Source organism: Saccopteryx bilineata, chromosome X, assembly GCF_036850765.1.
Source record: "Saccopteryx bilineata isolate mSacBil1 chromosome X, mSacBil1_pri_phased_curated, whole genome shotgun sequence".
Lineage (NCBI taxonomy): Eukaryota > Metazoa > Chordata > Mammalia > Chiroptera > Emballonuridae > Saccopteryx > Saccopteryx bilineata.
Window position 1 is genome coordinate 130606899 of NC_089502.1, and position 17368 is coordinate 130624266.

At 36.4% G+C, this 17368-nt stretch overlaps 1 protein-coding gene across 4 annotated transcripts in view; it reads right to left on the reverse strand.

Annotated features, from left to right (window-relative positions):
* The window catches only part of CNKSR2 (connector enhancer of kinase suppressor of Ras 2), a 257480-nt gene that overhangs the window by 20676 nt on the left and 219436 nt on the right, over positions 1-17368 (reverse strand). The window lies entirely within an intron of this gene.

The following is a 17368-nucleotide window of genomic DNA, read 5'->3' on the forward strand; positions in this document are numbered from 1 at the left end:
CAAATGTGAACATGAAAACTCTGTGGAACTTTAGCCCTTTCTGTGATACTGGTATAAATATATATTAACGTATTACTACCACAGTAAAATAAAATTTAAAAAGAACACATTAGCATACAGTTGTACTGGTGTATATGGTCTTACACAGATGATTCATTAGCTCTATTTGGAGGTGCTATAACTAGATTGATAGTTATGGTGAAAGTTCTAGAATAACTTTTGTCACACTGATTTTATTTTGAGCAAACGCAGAACTAATAAAAAAGACACCAACACTGGATTTAGAAACAAATTTAGACAATCCCAAACTAGAATTCTAAGGAGCATTTTAAGACCTCTGTGAAGGGTACATTAAATGTGTTTACTACTATTTAGGAAGAGTGTCACACATTTTGGAATGAAACATTACCCATAGTGATTGACTATGTAGAGTATATACTAATTTTATGCACAAAACCAGAATCTGACCAAGGAAAATGTCATGATGACATTTTCTTTCTTCTTTCTTGTAAATCTTCAGCATAGAACTAGAAGGGCTGTTTTCTCTTTGTGGAAAATCAATAAGTACTTTAAAAGCAGAAGCAAGAACTCTTCTTTAATGAAATATTACACTTTAACTATAGAATTGGCCTTGGGAACCAAGGCCTTCGTTATAGCCATACTAGGAATGGTTTTAGATCTTAGTAGTGTGGGCAGGTCTGGTCTCCATGGCAATTAAAAAGTGAGCCTGGGAAGTGGGAAGAACTGTGGTAGATTGTTCCCTCTAGAAACAGACAAACTGAAATCAAACGCAGCTTCTGCACTTCGCATCAACAAAGCAGGAAGCTCCAATGAACTGGGACCATCCCTCAGGAGTTGCCATGACAATCTCCTAAGAAAGGTGGGCTTACAGATACCCACATCGATTACTCCTAAGTGTCAATCCAAAGCCAGAATATGAGTAAAAAGTAATAATTTATTCATTAGTTCTGATTTTGCTTTCTTAATAGGATCTAGGAGTTGAATATACAGAAAATGAGAATTTCACTAGAGTTCACTTTGGTTATAAAGTTTCACTTAATACTACCAACTGCATAATACAAGAGAGAAATGGGAAGTGGGAAACAGATGAAAGTGTGACTGTTGCATTTTTAAATAGTTCCTTTCAGGGCCCAGGAATGACTTCAGATTTGTAAGAAGTGTTAGGGGGTGATGCGTTATCAGGAGTGAAAACATGGTACGTCAGATGGAGCATCTGTGAGTGGGGAATGGGAAGATCAGTGGCATCTCCCAATTTCACTCCTCAATCTGTTGCTTTTCTAGAGATTTTAATCCTAAAATATTAAAAAAGAAATGAAAAGATCCTTTAGCTGATATAAAAAAGGCAGGAAGATTAGGATTGTTTCAAAGAAGATGGAGAAAGTGGAACTTGGAAGAAAAAAGTAAAATAATAATTTTGGCCACCATATGAAATACTTTTCAAATTGGTCTTAAGACATTCTTGGGATACAAATTTTTTTAATACTCCAATATTTACTTGGTACAAATTAGTTATAAAAGGAATAATTTCAAAGTATAAAATACTAAGAAAGACTCAAGTGGTGAAATTGTTTCACTGTTTATACATACCACAGTGTACAGTTTTTGGAGGCTGGTTAATTAAAATTGAAAAATACACTAATTACAATTTTTAGTAATGGAACATAAAGTGGTATGCAGGTTTTTGCTTTACTTGATGGAGTAGGTCAAATTAGTGCTGATCTTGACCTAAAAATTTTAGTTTCCTTTATATAGGTTTAATGTATAAAGAGAAAAAGGAAACATTTTTGCTAAATTTTAACCTGAATTAAAATTATAGATCTGAGGGTGCAATATGTGATCATCCACTCTGCTGGTGGAATGTCTTCATCTGAAACTCCTACCTTCTATTTACCAGCTGGGAGTGCCAGATCATTTGTTTAACCTACATTTCCTCATCTACAAGATTAGGATAATAGTACTTATCTCTTAGTGTTGTAAAAACTAAATGAGTTATACTAAGCAAGGACCTTAGAATAGTGCCTTGGAAAAGTTGGCACTCATTTAAAAAGTTAGCTGTTATTTGTGATAAACTAATATGTTCAATAAACCTTCAAGATTTAAATAAAATGCACCATGCTATAGATGTGCTCGCTTTTCCTCAGGGAAGGCAATTTAAAAAATATCTTCTCTCTCTACATAAGAAAAAAAATGTCAGATTCAGATTTATGGGCTTTGCAGATTGCATTTGAAGTCCAGACTATGTAGCATATCTTTATCCAAAATATAAATCACCCACGTCTTTCATTCATTGGACAGGGGTCCATGGGAATGATAAGAGTTTTCCTGAGACACTAGTGAAAGAAAAAGGGCAAATACATATAATTCAATCATTCCATTCATAATGTCCTTGAAATCATATTTAAAATTATTTTTATAAGATTTTATTTATTTATTTTAGAGAGGAGAGGGAGAGGGAGAGGGAGAGGGAGAGAGAGAGGGAGAGGGAGAGGGAGAGGGAGAGGGAGAGGGAGAGGGAGAGGGGGAGGGAGAGGGGGAGGGAGAGGGGGAGGGGGAGGGGGAGGGGGAGGGGGAGGGGAGGGAGAGGGAGAGGGAGAGGGAGAGGGATAGGGAGATGGAGGGAAGGAGGGAGGGAGGGAGGGAGAGAGAGAGAAAGAGAGAGAGAGAGAGAGAGAGAGAGAGGAGAGGGTAGGGGAGGAGCGGGAGGCATCAACTCATAGTAGCTGCTTCTCATATGTGCCCTGACCGGGCAAGTCCGGGGTTTTGAACCAGTGACCTCAGCATTCCAGGTCGATACTTTTGCCACTGCACCACCACAGGTCAGGCTTTAAAATTATTTTATTCAAAGCCTGACCAGTTAATGATGCTGTAAACCTGACTGAAGTAATTGAGATTTGCTTTCAGAATGGAGGGAGCAAGTTAAAATATCTTTAATTTTCACTTCCTTATAATTTATGTTCACTGGGTATATATTTCACTAAACAAGTGGAATATATAATAAATCATTAATATAAATGGGCTTTATTTTCCATATCAATGGGTGTTTCCCTCTTGCCATTAGATAGCTTATTTTATACACTAATGTGGCAAAGTATTCTAAAGTTTTTTTTTAAAGATTCAAACATAAAAAAGGGATAATGAAGAGTTGTTTTGAAATATAAGTGCCTTCTGTGTTGGAATCTTAGTCAAACCCAAAAGCATCACACATTTCAGCTTGGTGAACCATGTCACTGCTGAAGTATTAACAACTCTCCCCAATTACAGCTTTCTCTCCTTCCATCTCTTCCACTATGTCTAATCTTTGATGTCCTCAAGAATGCAGGGTCCTCCTGAATTCACTTCTTTTCCGATCTACACCACTGACTAGACCCCTCAGTGTCCTCACCTTCTTTTGTATGCACAACATGTACACTTCCCAATATTCAACCATCTGCTTTCTTACTCCTGTCTGGCCACTCAGCATTACTAGAGAAAGTATATACTCATGCTCTAAATTTGTGTTTTTTGACTTTTGGTCATTCAAGTCTACTTGGCAGACTTCTTATTAGTGTGTGGTTAGGTCAATTTCCAATTCCCCACTGAGGGTGCTCCAAGCTTCCATTAGATTCATTGAGACTTTCTCTGCCTGTGGATCTTCCTTTCAGTAGATAACTTTTTTCCCTTCACATTTACAGAGGGGATAGAACACCTCTCATTTGAACTGCTGACATTTTCCTAACCGGTCTCCTTATCTTACTTGTATTCTTCCACACCAATATATCTTCTCCACTGCCATCAGGGTGACCTTTCTGAAACTTTCATTTGAATATGTCGTCTTCCTACTGAGATATTCCAAAGACTCTCCATCGTTTATATTTAGGATACATTCCAAACTTCTGAATTTGAAATACCAGGACCTTCATATTTTAGTACTAGCATAATTTTGTCTTATCTGTACCTATCTATTACTATATGCTATATTTCCATAAATTATTGTGGTTTTTTTTTCATTTTTGCCCTTGCTGATGCTATTTATTCTATTTTACTTTTACCACATAGAGTGCAACACCTTTTCTTTTGCTCCTGGTGAAATTTTACTTGTCCAGCTTAAATGTCACATCCTCTGGTAGGCCCTGTCTGATTTCACAAGGTAGAAATAATGAAGAACTTTTAAATGCTTTCATGGAACTTAACATGTTCATCTTTTAAGACATTTAATACGCTGCACATTTGTTGAAAATAAATTACATTTGAATGTTTTTCTGTCCCATTAGATGACAAACATCGATTCTGAGATTCTTTAAAAAAATTTTTTTAAGCACTAGCAGAATGGGTACTCAAGAACTTAAATTAAATTAAATCTTTAAAATACATTTTAACTTAATATCTAAGTATAAGAGGTCCAAGATTCCCTGGTCAGTTGGCTCAGTGGTAGAGCATCAGCCTGGCCTGTGGATGTCCTGGGTTTGGTTCCCGGTCAGGGCACACAGGAGAAGTGAACATCTGATCTTCCACCCCTCACCCCTTTCTGTCTCTTTCTCTCTTTCTTCCCCTCCTGTAGCCAAGGCTTGATTGGTTTGAGCTTATCGGCGCCAGGCACTGAGGATGGTTCTATGGAACCTCTGCCTCAGGCACTAAAAATAGCTCTGTTGTGAGCATAGCCCCAGATGGGCAGAGCATCGGCTTCAGATGGGGGTTGCTGGGTGGATCCTGGTTGGGGTATGTGCAGGAGTCTGTCTCTCTACTTCCCCTCCTCTCACATGGAAAAGAAGAAGAAGAAAAAAAAGAGGCCCAAGTTGAACAGTGAATAAATAATTCTATTAAACAACTGGGTAAAATGCTTTATTTCACTATTTTTTTTTCAATTTTAATAAGATTTACTCTAAGTCTTTGATATGAAATATGTGGCAAAAGGTAGAATCTTAGGAAGATAAGTCACTGAAGTCAAAGAATGATATTTTTGACACTGTTAAGTCAGGGCAGAATGATCTAGACCTTATACGAACTGATAGTCTATCTACCATGAAAGGGCATTTTCTTTGAATGCCTTAGATTGCCACATTAATAAAGATAGCCTGTAAGTACACTGTCTAAAGGTCTTTTGCTGACAGAGGCTGATAAGAAGGAATTACTGCAGAAAAATGTTATCACCTTGATACCTTGGGAGGAGGTTGGAAAGGCTGCAGCCAAATTGCTTGATAAAATTTTATTGTTATGTCTAAAATTTAGTCCTTTAAGAAGATTTTGAATGGCTGGGTTTCTGTAACACATAGTTTAGGCAAAATAGATACCATTAGAACACAACCACTAGTTATTGTTTAAACATTTTAGTGCCATATTGCATGTCTATTCATCTCTATACTTTAATAAAATATTGAAAAATAAGAGAAAAGTAGGCAAAATTTACCCAAAGATATGGTTTACCCATTTGTTCATTCCTTTTTAAACTTTTATAATGTAACATACTGTTATATTTTAATAATCCGTTTTGAGAACTGAGTTAAGATCGTGTTCACTAAATAAGCATTCATTAAGCACTAAAAATATCTGATTTCTTATAATATCAGTGGATCAATTAAATGGCTTTTCCAGAGATTCAGTCATCTTATTAGAGACAATGATAACATGAGAATTAGTATTGTCTCCCTTTCTCAAATTTAATGGCTTATATCACGCTTTCATTTAATCGGGCAATAACCACCTGAATTGTGAACTACCGGGGGTAATATACAAGCATGTCAGATATCTGCAATCTATGACAAACTCTGATTTTCAAAATTGAGCAATGAACAGAATAAAAGCCTATTCAGGTAGGTAAATTGGTACATCATAGTTATACTTAACCTGGAAACAAACCAATGGAACAAGTCATGATAGAAAACTTAAGGGTAGTCTATTCCTTTCGTATCAGAAAAAGAATTTACATTGCTCCTCATTCTTTAGCCATAGGAATGAAATGTTATTGGCACAATTGTCATTTTAACTCCACTAATCTCAATTGCAAATATAATAAAATGTTCTTGAGTTTTTAGTCATTGGTCAGATGTATGACCTATTAAAAAAATCTGGTTTATGGTTGCTTTTAGCATTTTACCTTTAAGATGATAATCAAGCCCTGCTTAGCAAGCTTTTGATGATTGTCAAGAAAAACAAACTGTAATGTCTTTTTTCCCTTTTTTTATTCCTTTTTTTAAACTTAAGACATGATGAAATAAAATAGTTCTGTATTTTGTGAAAAAAGCTTATTAACTGACTTAAAGCTCCTAGTTGATGTCAATCATCTCAATATACTAAAAAGGTATTTTTTTCTAAGAGAGAGAGACAAGGACAGAAAGATAGGAAGGGAGAGAGATATGAGAAGCATCAGCTCTTAGTTGTGGTACTTTAGTTGTTCATTGATTACTTTTCCATATGTACCTTGAAGGGGGGAGGGGGCTCCAGCCAAGCCAGTGACTTCTTGTTCAAGCCAGAGACCTTGGGCACAAACCAGTGACCTTGGGATTCAAGCCAGCAACCTTGGGCTTAAGCCAGCGACCAGGGGGCCATGTCTATGATCCCACACTCAAGCTGGTGAATTCTTTACTTTAATATAAAGAATTTTATCAACAAGACAGGTAATAACAAGTGTTGGAGAGGCTGTGGAGAAAAAGGAACCCTCATTCACTGTTGGTAGGAATGTAAAGTAGTAAAACCACTATGGAAGAAAGTATGGTGGTTCCTCAAAAAATTAAAAATAGAACTACCATATGACCCAGCAATCCCTCTACTGGGTATATACCCCCAAAACTCAAAAATATTGGTATGTAAAGACACATGCAGCCCTATATTCATTGCAGCATTGTTCACAGTGGCCAAGACATGGAAGCAACAAAAAAGCCCTTCGATAAATGATTGGATAAAGCAGATGTGGTACATATATACTATGGAATACTACACAGCCATAAGAAATGATGACATTGGATCATTTACAACAACATGAATGGATCTTGATAACATTATACTGAGTGAAATAAGTAAATCAGAAAAAACTATGAACTATATGATTCTATACATAGGTGGGGCATAAAAATGAGACTCAGGGACATGGACAAGAGTGTGGTGGTTCGGGGGGGGGAGGGGAAGGAAAGAGAGAGAGGGGGTGGGGGGAGAGGAGGGGCACAAAGAAAACCAGATAGAAGGTGATGGAAGACTATATGACTTTGGGTGATGGGTATGTAACATAATCAAATGTCAAAATAACCTGGAGATGTTTTCTCTGAACCTATGTACCCTGATTGATTAATGTCACCCCATTAAAATTAATTAAAAATAATTTTAAATGGCTTCTATAACATTTATCAGAGGGAAACCACTTACAGTAAGTAACACATACAAAAAAAAGGTGTTACACATTTAAAGAAGCATTCAAAGTTAAGGCTAACTTTTTGATTATTTATAAAAGCTATTATTCAGCATTATAGCAGAATTATTTTTGTAATGGTAAACATCTTTCCTATCTCTAGTGCTGAGGCACAATCCTTCTAAATAGGACAATAAAGATCATCATGAGACCTAGAACCCAAGATGCGAAATCAAAAACTGGCTGCCCAGGAACAGTACTGCTCACAAAAATTAGGGGATATTTCAAAATGAATATGAACATGTAGATACTGCCGTACTTTCAGCCTTTTGTATAGTGCATTTTCACCAATGAAATAAAAGTTTGTTTTGTATCTCATTTGCATAACTGAACAACTTTCTTTGACTTGTTTGCTTTTCTGATGTTCTTGTTTAATAAAAAAATTAAATGCTTCTTTTTTTTTTTAACCACTTCATTTTCACTTTTAAATATGCCCTAATTTTTGTACATAAGATGTAAAAAGACAATAGAGTACCCAGGGAGAGGTGGGGCTTATTACTGTCAGGATTGGCAGAAGGTTTGTATTAAAGCCTCACTGATTTCAAGCTGTTCTTCCTCCCTGCAATTTTTTAGAAAATGCTTGAAAACCCTTGTGTGTTGGCTTTGTTAAAGAACAAGGAGAAAACAGCTGAGATGCTTGGAGGAAAAGGTATGAAATTTAAGTTTACTGATACTGAAGCTATGAGCTGCTTTTCTTACCCAGAATTCTAAAGTGAATGGTTGCTTTAAAATATACATTTCATAAGTTACAGAATAGATTCTAAATTAAGCAAACAATGACAACTGAAGGAGAAAATGATAGCTAAAGGAGCCAATAAAATAATGGATGAAAATATTGGGGGGGTCTTAAATAAATAGATCTTAGGTATCACGTCAATATATTCTATGAGTGACTTATCGAAAGAGAAGTGGTAAAATAAAATATCAGATTCAAAATCATGGAAGAGTAGGGATTATAAATGTGAAAAAAGTGTTAGACTCTTCAAAATGTTAAGGTTTAAATTTGCCTAAAATAGATATTCAAAATACATATACAGTATAATTTTCTGTATTTGACAATTTGCTAATATTAACAGTTGTTTCTGATAATCAAATTTATTATTAGTTGTACTATAAAATTAGGAAGCATCTTTTTGATCATCAAGAAATATTAATCTATGGTGAGTATATGGTATCAATATATTATAACCAATATAATTTTATACTGCACATAGACTAATATTTCCTTGACAATTGAGAAGATGCTTTCTAATTTGTAGTAGAAATCAATTAAAAATGTTAGACATCTGATTTGTGTTAATCAGTATAGTTGAGTAACCGGAATGCATTTTCCCCAACCATAATGTTTAAGGAATGAGCCAAATCAGAAATAGCCCTAAACGTGATCTCATCTGAGTCTAATCAGTTTTATACATTTTGCAGAAGTGACTGTGCCCTACAATGAACATAATTTCTTGGGCCATCTCTCATAGAAAAATTTTTATAATAGAATAAATTGGTTGCCAGAGAAAATCATTGGCACAAAGTAGCAAAGATGCTGTATTCTTCGAATCATTTGCTGTTTCATGTTATCAGAAAGAAAGATTTTTTTTTGTATTTCTCAAAGATAATTTACAAATTTTTGTTCTAAGTAGATTATGAAAGAACTTGATATACTCTTAACATTTAGTAAATTAATAATGTCTGTTGAATAAATGAATATGAGTGAATGAATACATGCTTAGAACTAACTGGATTATATATTGATACAGCAAACCAAAAGTACAACATGAAAGTTCAGTTTACATTTTACTAGACTAAATGTAGACATTGAAATGTAAGGGAATCCATGACTAAGAATGTTAAAAAATTTATAGCTCTGAAATAAATCAATGAGTTTAAAAACTGTCAATCTTACTTTGAAATATTCTACAATTTATGTGAAATAACCCAGGGAATTGATTTTATTGGCATACTTTGTGTTTGTAATAGAAACAAATATATAAAATTGTCACATTGCATTCTTGAAAGAATATTCTAGAAGTCCTCAAGTATGAGGTTTAAATATTAAAATATTTTTATGACCAACTGTCACTTTTGTACTTGAAATATATAGTAATGGGCACCTTTTTCTTATATGATGGCATATTAGTGAGAGTTTTTCCATTAAAGAAAAAAAATTCAGAGTATAATAGATTGACTGTTTAAGACCAAATATTAGGGCTAAGATGTGCCCATGGCTAAACATAGGGAAGTCTGAGGGGCCAGGAGAATCAAAATTGTGAGAATATTGCAAAAATAAGTAAGGGAGATAGTTTAGTAGAAAGTTTAGTGTTTTCTAACTTGAGGTCAAAGGCCACAGGTAAACTCTGACCACCAGATGCAGTGGTCTTCAAGACCATTCCTGAATTCTCCATTATTGTGTTTGTATGCTCTGTTTTGTTTTTTTAGCTAGCTGGCTCTGGTTTAGGTGTTTTCATCACAGAGCTTTGGAATAAGCCGACATTATAGGAAGACCTCCATAAATAAGGCTGGCCAAAAGCCATATAGCACCCAGGCATGAGGCAAGTAGGCAAAGAGCTTCTCATGAGTATGGGTGGTGTATGTGTGTGTGGGGGGGATAAGTGTGCATGTATATATATCCTTTGTCATTTCTTTTCATGTTTCTCCTTCCACCACTTTTCAAAACATCAACAGGTCACTGCTGCATTTTCTAGGGTGATATATGCTGGGATTGGGGCTGAGTGTTGAGGTGATCTGTAAGTTATCTCACAAGACTGATGCTACTATTATAAACTAGGGTCACACAAAAAAATACTGCAGAGCAATAACTTTAACTGAAAAGAAAGTTAACCATATCATACCTCTCTACTTGCACTGAGCTACAGGACAAAGCTATATGAGGAAAACAAGTTTATACAAGAATTAAAATTTAAAACTTTAACTTTTAACACATTACCTCTGGAGAGTAAGAAGGAGAGAAGGTTGCTTTTAATGTTCATTATTGTTTTATTCACGTGTTTATTTGTTTGTTTAGCAATAAGCAAGTTAATACTTTTCAATTAAATAAAAAATGTATAGGGAAATATAAAATCTTCAAGATATGGTTTATGGTGCAATACTATTATATCATAATCTACCATTTTCTGGTAGTTGGCAACCATAGGAGGTGGATTTAATATGTAGAGTGTAAAAAAGGAGGCATTTGTGACCTTCACCTTTCTCTGGCAAGGGTGACCAAGGTAAAAGGAAACTGAACTTAGGACAGGTCCTCAAAAAATAAGCTAGGAAGGGCTCCACTGAGAAACTGATAGTATGCTTTTATTGATCTGAAGAAAATTGGTTTGCTTGTATGACATGTGCAAACAGTAACAAGTAATACTGTAGCTGAATCCAATTGTCTTTCTTAGTAAAACAAATTGTAAATCATAACTTGTCTTTCTATACTGGTGAGTGGCTGTCATCCTTTTATATGAGCTTTAGTTCCTATCTGGCCACATCTTCTGCTATGCAACTCTATAGCATCTAGAATTCATTCTGTTGCCTTTAAATCTGGCTTCATTACTTATTAACATTGCTGAGATTATTTTACTGGCTGATGCAGGGCTATTTGTTATTCACTAAAACAAGTTGCAATTTCAACACGTTTTATGACCGAATCTGGATGAAAGCTAGGTGATAGGCGACTTCCAATGAGAGCCAGCCTTCCTTCCACAGGCTGCAGATTTTGCTAGGAAAAACAACTGCCTATGTATGCTTGGAGTTATGGTTTCTAACAGTGAATTGATTATGTCACATGTCATATTCTTGTGGCCTCCATATTCTAGTGGCAGTGAAACAGGCAGGAAGAAAAGGCTTTCAACAATAGAGAAGGTGAATAAATGAGCCATAATACAAAGAGCAGTAATTATGGTTATTAGCATCCCAGCTTTGTGGTACCCAGCAGGAAGAGGGTATGCTGAGCACATGCAGTCTGTCCTTCCCTTCACAAAGTACCCCAAATGAAGAATTTTGCAATGGTTTGATTCTTATTTTATGTCACACAATGGATAAAACAATAACCATAGTTTCAACTATTATATAATTAATAAAATGGAAAATAATTGGTGGCAAAAGGGATTAGCCACTATTTATTTATGAACTTGCTCACTCATTCACCCACTCATTCATTTATCCAATAGTGCCTGACCTACTATGGGCCTATACATTATCTTAGGCACTGGGTATAAAGATCAGAATAAAATCCTTGCTTTTAAGAAACTTATAACTTCTTACCCAGAAGGTGGGTAGCAATGAAAAGTAAATCAGTAGACAATATATGATATTCTGGTCATATTGACAAAGCTGTGAAGTATATAAAACAGGATCACATATCAGAGGATGATGGTGGTGGTAATGAGGGATGAAGGGACATCTGGGTCAGATCGGTTTGTCAGGGCAGGACTCTCTGAAGGAAAATATCTGAATTGAGACCTGAGTGGCAAGACCTATGAATACACATCTCACTAAGTATATATAAACATATGATAAGGTGAGTGCTATTTGGAACACTAGGTTTCTTTTGAGTTCTCAAATGTCCAATGTCAAAAGGGAAAGGAGTAGTAAGTGCTAAGAATGTGAAATGAGGGACATTTTTATTTTAGCTCCTAGACCATGGCTAATATATTTTGTTGAAATATACAAAGTTGCTGATATTTCATCATTTTGACCTATAAAAACAGCATTTCACCTGGTTCAACTCAATAGCTGGAACTGAAGAAAGTTAGGTCATGTAGTCATGCTATTTAGTAAGGTTTTCCAGGACTAAATTATTATGTAAGTATTATAATTGCCCTCTTTGCCTAAGTTCCAATCTGCATAAAATCTACACAAGTTACACAATTATAAAACATTTACTGGATAGACTTACAGTGTGTCTGATATGGAAATGCAGTGTCTTCCGGCATAACCTCATTTAATCCTCATACAACCTCCTAAGAACTGGGACCACACGATTTAAAAAATGAAGATACTGAGGTCTAGAGGTGTTATATAGCTTGATCAGTCATATCACTTGCAAGTGGTAGAATATCAAAGCAAGGATTTGAACTGAGGAGCGTCTCCACAGACTATATTCTAAGTTCTGATCACTTAGTGTTTATAGGAAGACATGCTTAATCATTTCAAAAGTCAACAGTAATTATAGCTAACTAGCTATATGTTCCATTATGTAATATTCATCCCCCTTTAGATATCTAGCATTTCATTCGTTCCAAGACTTCAGTGATGTGGTGTGATCTGGGATATGTGGTTGCATATATATTTTTTCAAAGAGTGCAACACTGTTTGAACCAATGATTTGAGGATATAACGTATATACCAGGAGAAAGGCTCATGTAGATAAGCAGTTTGGTACATTTCTTTTATTTATGATCTTAAAAAAACATCAAGCTTAGTGTAAAATATGTATAATCATTCCATTTCCCTAGCCATTTAGGCATGTGCATGTGGTACAACCTTGGCCAAAGAAATCTGGGGCTAAGTCTGGAAGAATCCAGGAAGTTTTCCTTGATTTCACAATTAGGACTAAGGATGGGGCCTGGTCTTTGACTCTGTGGATGCTATCTTATAAGAAGTGATGCTTGGAGTTGTTGGCATTACAGAAAAATTAACTGAGGGGAGTCCTGACACTGCAGAGCCACTCAATCATCTCAGAACCTCACCTCTGAATTCACTATAAATTAATAACCTTTCCTTATTATTTAAGCCGAAAAACAAAGGAGATGTGTTTAAAAATCCAACCTATAACCAATAACAGAATTGTGGCCAAACTCTATATCTAATCTTTAGTGCTTTATGTTTGTCTAATAAGTCTTTCTTCAAAATCAGACAATATGGAATTAAGAGAGTATTTGTTTACTACTTCCTAGATTTCTCTGTGCTCTTTCTTTATCTATATATATTTGTCATATAACCAGCCAAGAACAGTGTCCTTAAACTTCACAAAAGTGGCATATTTAAGATTCTTTGCTCTTCTTTCTCTGACTTTAATGAATGTCATTTTATTCATAATGCTTATATATCTTTCCCATCTATTCCCTTTAGACCCAAACTATAATTTATTATTGATGATTATAGTCTTCTAAATTCTTTGTGTTTGTACAAAATTTATCTTGACAATAAATAAGACCATATAAAGTACTGCAACGGTTTTCTTTATTTTTCAACTTGGTGCTTTTTCCCCTTTAGCACAATTTCATATTCTAGAAATATCTTCTTGCCCGCACACTTCCTACCTAAATGTTCTTAAAAATAAAATTCGGCCCTGGCCGGTTGGCTCAGTGGTAGAGCGTTGGCCTGGCGTGCAGAAGTCCCGGGTTCGATTCCCAGCCAGGGCACACAGGAGAAGCGCCCATCTGCTTCTCCACCCCTCCCCTCTCCTTCCTCTCTGTCTCTCTCTTCCCCTCCTGCAGCCGAGGCTCCATTGGAGCAAAGATGGCCTGGTCGCTGGGGATGGCTCCTTGGCCACTGCCCCAGGCGCTGGAGTGGCTCTGGTCGCAATAGAGTGACGCCCCGTAGGGGGTAGAGCATCGCCCCCTGGTGGGCAGAGCGTCGCCCCCTGGTGGGTGTGCCGGGTGGATCCCGGTCGGGCGCATGCGGGAGTCTGTCTGACTGTCTCTCCCCGTTTCCAGCTTCAGAAAAATACCAAAAAAAAAAAATAATAATTCATGGCTTTTAGAAACTGTTCAGGAATTATCCTCGGACCCTTTAAAATGATTGAAGAAGATTAATCTACCTTTTTCTGCACTGAATTGGGAGTCATTATCTAGCCTCTCTACCTCGATAATTTAAGCTATTAGGCCACTGAGCTGCACAGGTTGTGCAGCTCTTACATTACCAACAGTGTGCAAAGGATGCTAGATTAAAAAAAAACACTTTAAAATACATTTCTCAGATCTCATTTTGAAAGCATCAATAACTATCTTGACCTGATAACCTGAGGTATATAGCTACAAAGTAACAGATTTTATCCACCCTTTTCCTCCCCTCAAACACCCCTAGGGTTTGCTTTGGATTTCTAAGACCAAGCTAATAAATGTGAAAATTAAGTGAGAGTACTGGAAAGTTATCTCCAAGAAAATAAAAAAGAGCACATTATAAATTCATTGAGTATACGGAGGCCAGTAAATAATAGTCTTATTATGGCCAGGAGAGAGATCAGCAGAATCAAGGGAGAAAGTCTTTGAAAATCTCATCTAAATTGCCTAGCCCGGCAAAATAAAGAAAACTATTCCAAATAGACTTCAAGCTGCATTAACCAAAACAGTATTTTAGTGTTTGGCAGATGATTTTTGAATGAAATATATCTTTATATTTTGTCTTACCCTTTTATGATTTACACTCCTTGAAACATGCATTCGCTGACATCATTTATAATTTAACTTAACAGAAGTATTATAAGTCCCGTATCTCCATAAGCTTCAAAATTGCTAACCGGGATAATAGGAAATTACTTGTCTTCTCCCAAATGCCAGTGAAGTAGGTCAGGATAATTAATATGCAAGCTGACTTTTCAGTCAAAGGCAAACAAGATAGGTCTCATCTGTGGACTTTTACTACCATCCATTTTCAACTAAAATAAGTTCAGCCTGAGAAAAATCAATACCACTCAGTCAAATAACTGAATTTCAAAATAAGAGAAAAGGTAGTTCAATCATGAGAACAGAGATTAAAGTCTGTTCTACAGAAGGCTAAATTTATAGTTCATAAGCAGGGCCAAATTGAACATCTACAGGGAAAGTGAAAATCACATCTAGATCACAGACTTAGGCACATTGTGATTCTTAGATTGCTTTGGAAACTCATAAACACTGTATAATATATGTTCTGTTATATAAAGTTAAGGTAAATATAAATGATAAGAAAGGGTTTGGTTGATGACATAATTCTTTACCCTTTAAGCAGAAGATAGAATATATTTCCATGTTTTTCTCCATTACTCTCTCTGCCCACTCTCCTGACACTTCCTATTTTTAATTTCTTGGCAAACTGAGAAAAACGTTTGGAACTGGAAACACGAAACTTATTTCCTCTGCAGGTCTGTACTTGCTTGGTGCGAATTCACTTCAGTAGGTCAAAGCAAATGCTGGCCTCGAGCAGGCCAGTAGCACATAGCTATGGGACTTTAACCCTAACAAGCACGGCTGCTTGCAGATCCGTGCAGGAGCATAGTGAGTACTCCAGTTTGATGGTTGTGCCATATATCTGAGCCTGATGCAATGGCCATGGTTTCTTTCCCTGGTATAATTTTTACTCAGTTGACACAACACCAGGCAGGCTTGATTTGAATAAGCAGCCAGGAATATTTACTCCTAATGGCCAGCCCATGGCAGTCATGAGCACAGTGCTGCTTAACTAGACCTCAGTGATCCTTTAGAAAACGCTGATTTTAGAGTTGATGTTTACCAAATGAAGTGCTCATCAAATTGCACACTCCTACATATTTGAAACAGTAATGCTGAATAAAGGTCATTAGGAAGGCGGATATATGTTCCATTAAGTCAGAAGCATCTTCCATGCAAGGATGAACAGCGCTGCTCTGTTGAGAACAGTCTGAGGGGCACTGCGACATCGAGTGGCAAGATTTATGGAAAAAGACCCAGAAAGGAATGGGGCCCTGATAGGTAGTACACGGCCACCTTTAGTGAAGCACGGCTGACTGACACTGCACGAGCTGCCCCCCACACTGAACTGTAAACTCCAAATGTGCAATACCAAACTGCCACACCTCCTCGGGCTTTGGGCCTCATCACAATTATTCCACAGGGAGAGAGCCCCTGAAAAAGGTGAAAAGTATACCAAAAAACTGCCCACTTGACTTATTTTGGGAGCCTGAAGGAAAAACCCCCTGACTAAGGAGTGCATCTATGTGGCTAACATAAATCAAATCAACAAAATAGCAAAAGAAAAAGACACTACACTAGGAGAAAAAAAAAGGAAAGCCATGTCCCTAGACATGCTCTGTGGGCTACTGGACCCTGAAGGGGGGGGGCACAGAGCCTGGGTTTTCCTTTCGGGTCTAGCACGTGCTTTCTGCTCTGTAGTACTTAATAAACCTAACGTGGTCATTGCAGCTGTGCACTGTCTGGATGACAGCTGAAAGGAAGTTTCTAAGTCACCTTTAATTCATCTTTAGAAAATGATTTAATCATTTTGATAATAATCATATTACAAATATATTATCCTCTTTTCTATAAGTCCTATAGAGGCCCAACATAGTTCCTAGATATTTCTTCCATAAGACTCTTTGAAAAATGTGAATGTTGAGAGGGCTTGGCAGGTAAGAGATAGTAATTACCTTCCTTGCACCATTGGTCTATCTTTTATAATGTTCCTCATGGAGATTATGGCTAAAATCTACTTGACATGGAAACTGGTTTAACATATGAATTTCAGAAGTAATTCCTATTTTGATGCTATAAGTCATAATTTATTTCCCGTTAGATAATGCAGTGAAGAGCCATACCATAAAAGGAAGTTCACTGTATTTTCTTGTTACTAATCGCCAAAGAATCCTCACTTGAAATGAGCCAAACTTGACATTAACCTGTGAGCTTTGAGTTGTTTCCAATTGTGATGAAGTGCTTACACAAATATATCCTGTAATCAAAGTCTCATACACTCACAAAATGGACTGAAGGATACAAGTCTGTTTCCATCCTTTAAAAAAAGGAGTCTAATAATGCCCTAGGGGGATCAAACCAGTGTGGTCTCATCACCATTGGCTCAGGTCATCTTCACTAACTGGCTCAGACTTCATTTTGAATAAAGTGATGTAAACAGTTTTATACTATTCTTCCCCATTTAAAAAAATTAACATTTGAGATTCATAGCCAGACCTAGGTTTTATTTTTAAATAAAATAAATGAGTTATAGCTGTTCCTTAAACACGCCTGGGTTTCTGAACTGGTGTCCTCACATAGTTATAACCAGATGCTCAGTATGGCATGGAGA